Source organism: Rhododendron vialii, chromosome 11a (assembly GCF_030253575.1).
Source record: "Rhododendron vialii isolate Sample 1 chromosome 11a, ASM3025357v1".
In the NCBI taxonomy this organism is placed as follows: domain Eukaryota; kingdom Viridiplantae; phylum Streptophyta; class Magnoliopsida; order Ericales; family Ericaceae; genus Rhododendron; species Rhododendron vialii.
Window position 1 is genome coordinate 11,571,820 of NC_080567.1, and position 14,623 is coordinate 11,586,442.

Below are 14,623 nucleotides of genomic sequence, written 5' to 3' on the forward strand. Positions count from 1 at the left end.
AAAGGAGCTGCTGAAAAAATGTCTGATATGGTGGATTGGGGATCTAACTAAGATTAGTGTTTCTAAGGATAAATGGATTCCCAATGTGGATAGCCCATATGGTGGAAGAGGAGTGCAGAGATTTAGAGGAATGAGAAGTTTTGCTTTAATTTGTGGGGTAAAGGTTGGGGTTTAGGTCTTCGTCCGAAGTTTCAGCTATTCATTTGGAAGGTGATACATCACATTTCGGTGGTTAAGCATGCTATGTTGAAAAGGAAGATTGATATCAATCCGAGTTGTCCACTATGTACAGAGATGCCAAAGACAATTGAACAGAATGCATACTTTGGTATTTAACCGAAGCATAAACAGGAGACTCGATACCAACCGAGTAAACAGAAGGATATACACAGGCCCGTGCTGATATGAGGCCTCGGTTAATGGTGGTCCGGTTAGATTACCGAGGTCATTACCGAAGCCTCCACAGCTGTCAAAAGTCATCAGTGGCTGCTCAAGCAAATCCGTTCTTGACTTTGGCCAGCCATCACCATCACCCACATGGGTGAATTCCAACAGTAACTGCCACAATTGGTACAGCTTACTAGTCTAACTCACTCACTTATCCGCAATCGTTACACAAGGAGGGGAGTAATGCGTAGATGCAACCGTAACTGCTGTAACTGAATTGGGTTAAGCATTGAGCTGAGTGTGCTGCTGATTGTGCTGAGTATGCTTATCACTCGCTTCTCTTCCAAAATAAACCTAAGTTGGCCACTTCAGTTGAATTAATCTAGACCATTAGAAGCAGAGGTGGATTTAGTTTAGGCACGTGACCCACCTGAAATTATCAAGGTATTTTTTGTGTGAATCGAAAACAGAAAGTAATATATATAAAACTACCCGAAATATAGCAAAGTTGTATCTCTAGTTCAATTGGTAAGGCGTTAGGTATTTATCTGATTGGGCGTGTGTTCGAAACTCACTTATGCATTTTGATTATTTCTTTTTTAATTGGCTTACACGGCTGGAAGAAAAAGATTTATCTAAACTTGTAATAGCTGATAAGGGTTGAACCCCGTCCATCAAGGACTTATTCAGTGTAGTACCACAAAGCCAATATTACATACAATTCTACCAATCGCACAAATATTAATGTAATAAATGATCTAGTAAAAATACAGAAACAGTAGTACATTTATTTTTTGTTCTCGTTAGATTTTTTTGAACGCATGTTCTCATTATATTTGATAGTTAAATTTTTTATTAAGTTTATACTCGAAAAGTGACCCATCTGTACACAATTTCTAGATCCGCCACTGAATTTAAAAGGGGTAAAAGGGCACTGAAGTTAATCATATCATGCCATACACTGGGTTTGTTTACCTTAAAAAAGAACCATCGATCTTTTCAAACTCTTTTCATCTATATGGGTCTTTTTATTTATATTTGGTAGTATTTTTTATTTATTTCTTAGACTCTTCTCATTGAGAGCGATAATTAATTCAAAAAGTTTGATGTAAATTAAATAAAAATTAAGAAAGGAAGAACAAAGAGTACCAAAATAATAATCTAACCAGTAATTGGCTTACCAATTCAAAGTTCCTTGATGAATCAGCTTTGTTGTCAGCCCCGACCTGTTCCTACAAAACAATATAAGAGCTTGAGTCACCGGTGTGGTGGCTTGCCAACCACCCTCCGATGCCTAAGTTAGTAAAGTGTTTGATATTATAGTAAGGTAAACAGTGCTCTCAGTTGGGTATTGCATACCTTTGATTGGTATTCTTCTATTGTATTTATAGGTATCTTGATAGGAGGTTGAGTCCTCGTTGGATTGTTTCACGTGAATTTCGGATTACCTATTTAAGGTTAGTAGGAGTCCTGCCTTAACTAGGAATCCCGATCCACCCCTGATTGTGTATGCCAAGGAGATTGGTGCTTATCTTATTGATGGCATTGTTTATCTTTATGGGATTTCGTCTCCATCTAATCACAAAGAGGTCTCTCTGTTGGAATAATTATATTCCATAGGTACTGACAAAATATTATTCCTCTTTATGTAGCTATGGACCAGAGCTGTCCTTAGACCTTTACAATAGCTTCGTCCGCGGAGCTGACCATGTATGATCTAACTCTATCCCAACTAAAGTTTGTTAAAGAGGTCCAGGTGAGACTAGTCTCCACTCCCCAGGTTTGTAATTCATTTGGTGCTGACCTCATGAGGTCTGTTATACTTATCAGGTACTCCCCTGTTTCCTAGATCCAGCATTTCTTTGGAGGTTTGGTTAAGCTCATATGGCGGTTACCGCCTTTTTCTTTTGCTGCAGATTCAAATACATGGTTCACATCGTGGGACAGGTGGTGAGATCTCTGCTATTCCCCTTGTTTTTGGGTAGATGGTGGAGATTAAAGGGGCTCCTCGGGATTGAAGTACAGCCCCTGAACTTGCTTTCGTTTAAACTAATCCCAGGTAAAAGAGTTTTCAAGACAATTAATGCGATTTCGTTCTTGAGGATTTTTGTGTCAATCTTCTTTGCCATTCCTTTAGAGTTCATTCTTTCTAGGTACGTCCTCCCTTCCTGGCTTGTTTTCTGCCTTTTTCTATTTATACCTTTTTCGTCGCAAAACTAGATTTCTCATCTAGTGTAGAAGTTGTTGACCCAAAGTGGGTTGTTCCTGGGGAGTTCATCTGCGCTAGGTTGATTGGTTTCTCCTGTGTCAACTTGCATTCTCCTATCATACAAGAAATTGCCCCTTACTCAATTGTTCTTCAGAACAAGGTCTTCTGAGACTTTTTTTACTTTTCTGCTTCTTTATACCCACGAATTTAAGTTGCAACCCTAATGTCTGAGGGTTTTATTAATTTCTCCTCTATTTGAACACTGAGGAAATGTCCGAAACGATAGAGGAGGAAGAAATTTCAATGCGCCGTGGCGTTAGGGTTTCGTCTGACAAGGGTTAGTCGAGTAGTTCTAAACCTTCCTCGCCTCCGGCTTCTACTTCGAGGGGTCCCCATGGGTGTCCCTTCTTTTCTGCTTCAAACATCCCTTCTACGATTACCAATGTGGAATTGGCCGTCCTTAGGGTTAGGTATTCAATTCCGGCTTTGGTAACTCTTAGGAAACCATCTGCTTCTAAGCGAGCCTATTCTCTTGTTGAAAACGTGGCGTGCCTCTATACGAGGGCTTTAGAGGGAGGTTTATGTCTGCCCTTCCCTGCCGTGGTCAGGGATGTCTTGAGTTTCTTGGGTTTCGCTTATGGCCAAATTATACCCAATTCATGGCATCTCTTAATCGGCTGCGCAGCTCTTTGGGGAGCTATGTCAAATGGACTAACTCCCTTATCCAAGGGACCCTTCCTCAATCAGTTTTTCGTCAAGGAGGCCCTTGGAGGCGTTGGGTGGTATTATTTCACTAAAAGGCCTGGCGAGGAGGATTTGATTACTGAGCTCCCTTATGTTAACAAGAACTGGAAATACAAGTTCTTTTTTGTTGGGGGAGATGGATGGGAGCTTCTGTCTTGGGAGGTTGGGTCGTATTCCCAATGTATCCCTAGTAGATGAGGGGTACCAATTGCCGGTTGCAAGACACTTCTTTTCTACATCTTTTAAATTTCATAAAGCATTTCTTATTCTTAAGATCTTCTGTTATTGTATTTCTGCAGCTCGGGCCTTATACCCATTGACCCCTGCCATAGAGGCTGAGCTTAAATTGGCCCAGAGCTACAAAATTTAAAGTTGGGAATTGCTTGTGACTCCTGAGTCCTTAGCTACTTACTTACTGGGTTCTGAAACCACTCGTGAGGCCTTAGCTCTTTCTAGAGGTACCTTCTATTTGTTTCATTTGGTGCTTTGCCCTTAACTGACTTTTACAGTGTTTCTTTTTCTTTTCTTTTCAGAAGAAGAAAGTGAAGATACTAGTATGGCACCAAAGATAGACAACGCTCTTATTGCCCAACTTAAGGCTTAAAGGGTAAAGCAATTTGCTAGTGTCCATTGGTCTCGTCAATGGTATCAAGGTAATGTGACTGTCCCCTTGTGTCAATTTCCATTCCTTGCACATATCTCTTGATCCTAACTGTTAAAATATTTGGCTCTTGGCAGTTCATCCAAAAGATGGTGGTACTGGGACAAAAGCTTCAAGAGATAGAGCCCGAGCATAACGGACTCCTAAGGGACAATACTAGACAGCACAAACAATCACCAGGCTTGAGAGAGTGAGAGAGAGAGAGACAAGGCAAAGTTAAATGTGGATGCAATGAAGGTTAAGCTCGAGACCGCCGAAGACAATCTCAGCCAAGCACTGTTTGGGATTGATGATGCAAAGAAGGCTGCTTACGATGATGGGTATCAAAAAGGCTTTGATGCTGCAATGGGTAGTTACGTGGAGCGGAGGCTAGCTATTCAGGATCAAATTGTGCCTGCTTGCTGGGAAGCATGCCTAACTAAGGCTGGGATTGTAGATGACTCTCCTTTATGGGTGGAGAATGATTTACCAAGTAGCCAGACATTGGATGTTCATGAACCTGAGGAGCACCGGGATAATGATGTGGAGAAACATATTGAAGACTTTGTTGATGCTGAAGACAATAGCCCCACGAAGTCCCATGACGCCCCTACCAACCAGTCACCTGTGCAGGAGGAAACAAATGAGACCATTAACCTGGATGAAAATATGATTGGAAGTGGTTTTTGCGCCGATACTGGCAAAGAAGTTCCTGACACGACCCCTCCTAATGTCCAAGATTTGGACTAGTTGGTAAGTATTCGTCCCCTCCTACAAACACTTTGATCAAATCGCAGGTCCTGTGTGACGATAGTGTTTAGCCCTGCATGGCACCAGTACTTTTAGAAATTCCTTGATAACACAGGTATTTGGCCCTTCGTGGCATAACACTTGTTTTAATTTCTGTGGCCGTGCATGGCCTAGTATTTTGCTTTGCCCGTCGTGGCCCTTTTGTAGGATCTAGTTAACTCTTTCCCATAACAGGGTTGAAGCATTTTATACTAGCATCTTCTCGTACTAGCATCTTGTCGTATGCACCTATGATTGCTATACAACAGTTCAGTTCATCCTGATGCAAGTTAAAACATTCTTGTGCTTACCAATTTTAGCAGAAATATGCATGTGTTCGAATGCATACAAGTGTCTTGTAGACACAATCTAAGTGTTTCATACTTAGGCAAAGTTTGGCGTTTGTTCGTACACTGTTAAACTATTCATAGTTTTGACATACCTCGTCATGTATGCACCCAAATGTTTCATACTTTGGAAAAATTGTAAGTGTAATGCCCCGAATTTTGGGAACGTTAAATAGACAATTTCATTGAAAATTAAATGGAGTCTGGCTCAATATTACATCATAACCCTTAACAAAAGTACTTTTATTCAAATAAGGGAGGAAACTAGGGTTCCTATCTACTGCTCCGCCTCTTCCTCCATCCTGGCCAGCTCCTCGGCTCCTCGGCTTCCAAGGTGTAGAGTTCACCCTGTTCGTCTATAAGATTTGACACATTATACAGGCGTCGCCACCAATATAATATGTCAAGGTCACCAAAGGTAACATCGTGAGCTACAAAAGCTCAATAGAACAACCCATACCCACTAACCCTTAACTTACGAACAATTGATCATAAATTAATAATTTCCACATAGTTCATACATATTTAACAAAATGGTTAACAATAACACATCCTCATTCATTATCCGAACTAACGTTGGTGTCCATTATTTTCCGAGTTTCTCCTACGCGACTCCTCGTAGACCGTGTCACCATTTTCCACATTTCATAACCATATCAACATTTCCAAAACCCATTTAACACACCCAACCTCGGTTCCGCCGTTTCGGGTTCCCGAGTATCCTCACAATGGTTCCGCCGCATCGGGTTCCCATTGGCACACTTTGCATTGGCTCCTCTCCGCGGATAACCAAGCCACACACCCAACCTCGGTTCCGCCATTCCGGGTTCCCGAGTATCCTCACAATGGTTCCGCCGCACCGGGTTCCCATTGGCACACAAAGCACACACCACACAATGGGCTACCATGTCCAGCCACATTGCGGTTTCCAAAACATTTCAACTTTTCAAAACACGCTGATGAGTAGGGAAAAACCTGACAAGGTCAGCGCTATACGATATACGGACTTGGGAGATAGCGGCCAGCTTCGCCTATAATTCCCAAGGAGAGATAGCATGTGACAAGGTCAGGGATACCAGCTCCGCCTATAGGACGAAGCTGGCATGAGGTTCAACGACCAGCTTTGGCACTTGATTAGAACGGCTTGAATATTACTTATCCTAACCAAAGATGCCCGGATGGGATAAAACTACAACTGAAACCCTACAGGATAAAGAATGCTATAGACGAGATAAGCGCTAACCATCCCAGATGTACATGGACTCCTAGCTAAGGTAGAACTCCTCTTCACCCCAAGCGGGTGATCCAAAATACAGTTCTACGAGGACTCTACCTCCCAAACAAGATGCCTATAAATATGACGGTAGAACTCCAATAAAAGGTATGCAACCCTAAACAGAGAACAAAAATACTCTGAAGTATACTACTGACTTAGGCATCGGAGGGTGGTTGGCAAGCCACCACACCGGTGACTCAAGTTCTCACGTTGTATTTGCAGGAACAGGTCGGGGCCAGACACAAAGCTGATTCATCACACGCCTTTTCATTAAACCACACCCTAGGTGTCATGTTTCTACTTTCTCGATTTCCATGTCTCGTTTTCATGCATAGACTCCGCGGTAGGACTTTTCAAATACGAAATCATAAATCATTCATTGTAATCTTGAAACTAAACTAGCAAGATCATCCAACTCTATATTACTAATCATGCTCAAATCACAACTTAAAGCATAACGCCACATGTACGGATGCCTTTAGAGTGAGAATCACTTATGCTTTACAACATGACAAGTAATGCAAACAATTCATAACACATGCTCATAACCATCTAAAGATCAAAATACGAATACTTCTATCAATGATAAAGTCTTATCTTTTGCAAAACCGTTCTTTCTTCCTTTGTGGTAAATTCAAAACAACACTTGTGTTTGTTAGGGTAAAAGTCAATTATTCCAACATGTTCATACTTCCATTAGCAAAAATAGGTTATTAACTATCATGCATTTCAAAACATTATAAGTGATAGATAACCTTATCTATGGAGAATCTACTTATACTTCCAACATATGGTTCTACGTTATACTTGGAGTTGGTGGACAAAGGGACTCTACGTATACTTTGAGATAGCGTATATGGGACTCTACCTTTCTTCTTGGCGGTAGTTGACGACTACAGAAAGTAAGTTGGTGTTTGGGCGGAGTAACTTCTTACGGTGAGCTTCCGGGAGCTTCGAAAGAGAAAGGTTTCTCTCGAAACTTCTTCGTGACTAAAACTACTAAACTTTATGGATCGAAAGAGGGGTTTAGGTTGAGTTTCTTGAAGAACTCAAGAACACTCAAGAACAAGAAAGAACAAAGTAGGAACACAAAGATTTTCTAGAGAGAAGTTGGAGGATTTGAAGGTGTGAGTTGAATGGTGAATGGGGATACTATTTATAGCAAAATTTGGCTCCTCCTCTCTCCCCCATGGCCGGCCTCCCTTTCTCTCTTTTTCTCCCATGATTTTGCTTCATGGACTTGTCAAATCATGCTTGAAAGCATGCCAAGTATTGTCAAATCCAATCTTTAGGCATAAGGCTATAAAATCAAGTAGGATCTTAGGTTTTCTAGGGTAAATCTAGGTAATTATAAGCTAGTTTACAAGACTTACAAGTCTAATGGCTAGTCTTCCATGTTTAGTCAATCCTAGGTCTAGGTTGTAGTCAAATCTTAGGGTAATGAGAGCTAGGTTTAGGATGATTAAAGGCTAGAATTCTAAGCTAGAAATTGACTAGAAATGGGTTGTCAAGTCATAAATAGGCTTAAGGCTAAAGGGGTAGCTTGTGGGAGTGAACAAAGCACACCACACACTCCATCTCTCTCCCTCCCTCTCGGCCTCCCTCTCTCCCTCTCCCTCTCAGCTTTTCTCTCCCTCTCTTTCTCTCTCTCTCTCTCTCTCTCTCTCTCTCTTGTACTATGTACATATATATATAAGTATATATATATATATATAAGTATCTAGGAAAGTAATGTCACACCCCATCCCGGAAAACACCACACTAAATTATTTTCCAAATGGGATGGACCCACACCTTGGCCCTGCTCATACAGTAAATAAAACACCAGCCAAGCGTCCAACTCATAAAAAAAACTTAACTTGCATATATACGGAAACAACTGTCATACAAGACGTGCCCACGGGTATTTACAACATATACAAGTTCCAAAAATAGGCACATAATCAAAAGAGTCAAAAAGCTAGATCACTATATACACAACTCCTGTCTAGACTCTGCAGTGGACCCGCGTGCTGTTACGCACCTGAAAAGAAACACTGTGGGGGTGTGAGCTATCAACTTGCTCAGTGAATGTTCTTATCCATAATAAAAGAAGCAATATTGACAAGCGCTATAAAAAAAATATTCCGAACCACAATATTCAGCCTGTTTATAACCACTTCATTAATACACCGGTAAATTTATAGGCTCGAGGCCATGGCTATAACAACATCAACATAGTACTAGTAACGCCACTAAGGCAATATTCATAATCACGCCACTAAGGCAAAATATTCACGCCACTAAGGCAATTCTTGTCACGCCACTAAGGCAATATCATTCACGCCACTAAGGCTATAATACTCACAACGCCACTAAGGCCATATTCTTAACGCCACTAAGGCTATATATCAAATAACTTCAAGCCGAACAATATCTTATCAACACAAAACATAACTTTACACTATGTCTCATCTTCCGTTATTATAAATAAGAACACCCACCTCGAGGTCCAGTCAAAAAGGTACCAACACGAGCTCACTCCTTACGTGGAGCCACGGTACTCGTCGCCGCCTCCGAACCTGAAGCGTTACACATAAATCAACACATGTGAGTATTATGATTGATATACTCATAAAAATAAAAGGATTGCAACCATTCCTCTAGTATCATGTTCCTTCCAACTAACCTTAAGATAACATTCAGCACATTTAAGAACAGAAAAAGAAAACAAGTCAATCGCATATCCAAAAAGCCATCAAATTAGCCAAACTCTAACTAAAGTATAGCAATATATACTCTTGTACACTTGCCACACAAGATAAAATTCCCTTTTGGCAATCACAAGATAACCCATGTTCTCTGCTCCAAGTACGAAGCCCAGTTTCCTTTCCTGAACAACTACATAGTCCAAATTCCACAAAATGCCACAGGAATTCCAAAAGCACAATATCTGGTACAGTTAAATTCGGCATCTCCCTTATTTTCGGCAATTCCAAACCCAGTTCAACACTTGGGCAATTATTTTAGACATTCCAGCTCACATCCTAACAGATTACAATAAAATTCAACACTTACAAATTCATTTATAGCAGCTATGAAGATAATTTCCAGTATTTAATACACAAATCCTGCACCTAACCACCTGTGTTTGAGTTCTTAAAAGGATAAATGTTTCCCTATATTCCAGTCCTACTCAAACCCTAGAGTTAATCAGAGAGAGGGAAAAAAACGTAACAATTCACAAAATCCCCATGACAAGAAGACAATTAAAAGTACTTACCACAAACCTAATTCTTTTTTCTTTCTTTCTCTTTTTTTTTCTTCCCCTTCTTCTCTTTTCCCTCCCTTCCTTCCGCTACTTCTTCTTCTCTGTTTCTGATCTCTTTTTTTTTTTGTTTTGTTTGATAGAAATATACCACACATGCACACAAGCACACCCTTGCCTTCCACGTGCACACCAGCACACAGATTTTGTTTTTTTGTTCTTTTTTACAACTTAAACCCAATAGTTCTAGGAAATCACATTGGAAACCCACATAAATAAAATAAAACTCACTTTTAACAAGCCTACTTCATTTCATTTCTTTCCTTTTCTTTTTAAAAAAAATAAAATAAAATAAAATAAGAGTCGGGTCTCACAAGTAACCCTAGAATAATTAGGCTTAAGGCTATAACTCTAGGTTTGCATGCATGGCATGGCTAGGCTTGCTTCTTTTGGAAGCAAAATGATAGCTATGACTTGTCTTGTCCATGTCATACACACAATGGCAAGTCTAGTCTCCATTATCCAAGGGATAAAATTCTCCATAACATTTATTAACGAATGGTTAAAGGAAAATGTTGGTATGTAAGGTTTGATATGACTAGACATGTAAGTATAAGTATATATGAGTGTAAGACTAGACGTGGTTAGGTCCAAGTAGGTCCTAATAGGTCTAAGGAAAGGTAATGATTAAGCTTCCAAAGGTAATCCTATGGACCAATGGTTAACCATTTCTTAGAAAGTGATCTTAGTCATGATTACACTAAGTAATGAGTGCTACTTTTGGAAGTATCATGATGACTATCTTTGTCCAATGGTTCTTAAATGCTAGGGAAATGTAACTAAGTCAATTGGTACTTAGGTTTGCCTAAATGGTTGGAAACAAAACTTATTACCCAAAGGGTAATAATTTCCCTAACAACTATCGTTCAATGGGTAAAGGGAAAAGATACACTAGGAAGATGTAATAATGATGAACAAAGTCAAGAATTGACTAGTCATGAAAGTGCAATGATTACATCCTTTGGTCCAAAAGGTTCAATTAGGATTTGGATGGGTTCATAAGGCACAAGAACGGTCAAAAAGGTCTATATAGGGTTAGGAGATTGTAACTAGGTGAAGTAGTATTTAGGTTTCTGTAACTAGTCGGTTGGAAACTAGTTCTACTTGCTAAGTAGGATTTCTAGCCAAAAAATATAATTTAAAGATTTTATTTAACTCGTTAGGAAAATATACAAGTGCTTTTATAAGCATACTTGTCTTTAGAAAATGACTAAATTGTTCGGTGAGAAAAAGATAAAATTTTATAAGTCTCAAATCTAATTATGACGGATTATTAGAAATTAAAAAGAAATTATAAAAACAAATCCAAGTAATTAAAATAAAATTCAAATATTTAACGAAATTTTTATTTATCAAAAATCAGGGTCGTTACAGTAAGTATCTCATACTTTATGCAAAATTTTAAGTATTCTCGTACTTAGCCATTTTGCTCATGCACCCAAGTATCTCATACTTATGCAAAATTTAAGTATTCTCATACTTGGATAAATCTAGCGTGTTATTTGTACGCACTAAGGCATTCGTGCCCATACCCTGCTCTCCAACACGAATGAAGAAAAGGGAAAATGGTTTCGACGTATTTGAAGGAATAAAAAAGAAAGAATAAAAACTGACAAAAATTCATATGCTTTGCAAAAGTAGGATTTTATTCATAATCTTCAAACTCAAAGGGGCGTTATTTGTACCCCTTGGAACTGACAAATTATAAAAACCAAGGGAATTTTATACATAATTCCCACACAATCACGTTATGTATCCTAAAATAGAATGATAATAAACTAAAGTTTTTTTTAAACAAAGAATTTTCTTAGATTGTGAACATTCCAAGGTCATAGCACCAGTTTCCCATCCAGGTCTGCCAATCTATAAACCCCTATGCCCACAATCTCAGTCACTCGATACAGGCCTTCCCAATTGGCACCCAACTTGCCCTCATTCTGTACCTTGGTGTTTTCAAGCACTTTTCGTAGTACCAGATCCCTAACACCAAATTCTCGTGGGTGCACATGTTTGTTCTAGCTTTTCATGAGCTACTCCTGATAAGAGGCCAGATGCACCAGAGCCCTCTCTCTTCTTTCCTTAGCAAGGTCTAACTCAATTTCTAGGGCTCTGTCATTGCCCCCACTTTCAACCAAAGCTGTCCTGTTGGTCGGCAAACCAACCTCCAATAGTATAACTGCCTCTGAGCCATATGCCAATGAATAAGGGGTCTTTCCCATAGACCTCCGAGGCGTTGTTTAGTGCGCCCATAGCACCAGTGGTAGCTCATCGGGCCACTTCCCCTTTACCTTATCTAACCTCTTCTTGATCCCATCAAGGATGGTTTTATTAGATGCTTCTGCTTGCCCATTACTCTGAGGGTAAGATGGAGTGGAGTAATAGTTCCTTATCACATACCGGGAACAAAAAGCTTTAAATTTCTTCTGGAATTGTGCCCCATTATTCGTAATCAATGAGTAGGGACCCCAAACCAAGTAATAATACTCTTCCAGACGAACCTTTCTATCATAGGCTCTGTGATTTTGGCCAAGGGTTTTGCTTCAATCCACTTTGTGAAGTAATCTGTTGCCACCAACAGGAACTTTCGATTTCCAGTTGCCTTATGGAGTGGACCCACGATGTCCATCCTCTATTGTGCAAACAGCCATGGGCTTGTTAATGGTACGAGATCCTCAGCTAGTGTTCTAATCATCGGCGAAAACTTCTAACACTTTTCACAGATTTTCACATATACTTTTGCTTCCTCTTGCATATGTGGCCACCAATAACCTTGAGTTATTGCTCGGTGGGCAATGGACCTGCCCCCAACATAGCTCCCACATGTTCCCTCATGAATCTCGTAGAGAAACTTCTGCACTATCTCGGGATGCACACAAAGCAGATATGGTCCCTTAAAGGACTTCCTGTACAACTTTCCCTTTGGGGATAGCCAAAACTGTGCAGATTTGGTCTTTATCTTATGAGCCTCCTTCTTATTAGATGGGAGTGTCCCATCTCATAGGAACTCCATAATTGGATCCATCCAACTTGGCCCATGGTTCACATCCAAGACCAACTCCACACTTCTTCCAATACTTAGCTCGCTAAGATAGTCTATCGCCACCTTCCTCTTTAACTCAATTGGTACAGCTGCGGCCAACCAAGCTAGAGAGTCTACATGAGCGCTTTGTCCAGAACTTATTTGCTCGATGTAAATTTTTTCAAAAGTATCTAGCAAATCCTTGGCTGCCTCCACATAGGCCGCCATCTTCTCATTCCGGGCTTCATACTCCCCAGACAGCGGATTCACTACAAGTTGCAATCACAGTACACCCTAATTTGTGTCACCTTTAGGGTTTTTGCACTTTTCAGGCCTATTAGGAGTGCCTCATATTTTGCTACGTTATTCGATGCACTGAAGCCCAACCAAACAGATAACTCCATCATTACTCCTTCAGGGGGAACGAGCACTACCCCAATCCCTGAACCAATGTTACATGCTGAACCATCAATGAATAACTTCCATTCTAAAGGGTCATGCTTGGCCAGAGCTGTGCCTCTCTTGACGTGCAGCCCAGGTGCCTCTTCCTTTCTCGTGGGAGGCTAGGGTGCCACTGCAGGTGAGAATTTCGCCACAAAGTCAGCCAACACTTGGCCTTTGATTGTGATGTGTGGCTGATAGTCGATGTCATATTGGCTTAACTCGATGGACCAAGTCGAGATTCATCCCGAGAAGTCTGCTTTTCGTAGCAATGATTTCAATGGGAACTCAATATAAACCACAATCTTGTGGCTCTGGAAATAATGTGGCAATTTGCTCGTTGATGTCCTTAGTGCCAGGACCAACTTATCGAGGGGTAGATATCTCATTTTCATGTCCAATAATGTCTTGCTCACATAATACATATGGATCTGCTCAAATCCCTTATTCCTCAAAAGAACCGCACTCACAGCATGTTCAGAAACTACTAAATACATAACCAAAAACTCACCCGGTTTAGGAGTTAACAAGAGTGGGGCTTCTACCAAGTACTTCTTTAGGTCTTGGAAGGCTTGTTCACATTCTGCTCCCCATTCATATCCTTCCTTCTTCTTTAATAACTGAAAGAAAGGCCTGCACTTATCACTTGACCGGCTAATGAACCTATTGAGGGCAGCTGCCATTCCTGTTAGTCTTTCCATCCTCTCAGAGTATGTCATCCTCCATTCTGGCATGTTGTTCAATCCACCCCATCAACTTTGCCAATGTTGCTACCAGATTCATGTTTAACGACTGGCGTAGCTCTCCCCAAATAGGCAGCCCAGTTTTGAACGTAGCTATCGCATATTACTCGCTACAACTTTCAATCTCATTGAAAGTTTCCAAGTATTTCTTCGCATAGTCTCTGATCGGCTCAGTCTCTCCCTGTTTCATTGTGGAGAGACTTTCAAACATTTTTGGGGCTCTCCTACTTGTTAAGAACCGAACAGTGAATTCTTCGGCTAGTTGCCTCCATCCTCGTATGGAACGCGGTCAAAGTTTATGGAAACAAGATAAGGCTACTTTCCCAAGACTCGATGGGAACATCTTGCACATATTGGCATCATCTCCATCTTGCATGAACATAGCCTATTGGTAATGTTGTATGTGAGCCACAGAGCCTATGTTTGTCTCGCACAAGATGAACGCACAGTGCTTCACTCTGCTCAGTAGTCGTGCATCTTGCAGCTTTCTTGCAAAGGGGAAAGCTGCTATGTTACTTAGGGCCTTCTGTGCTACTTCTCATGCAGTCATGGTTCTGTCCTCATGCCCCTTAGTTTTGTGAGCCCCAGCCTTATCCCAATCGGTATCAGGTCTCTCGTTCCCTATGGTGCTTCCTGGTCCCTTCTTCTTCGAGTGTGGGGCTCTGGCTCCTGCTTCTCCTTTTTCGTGAAGAAGCCCTTTGCCGTTTAGAGTTCGGCTTAA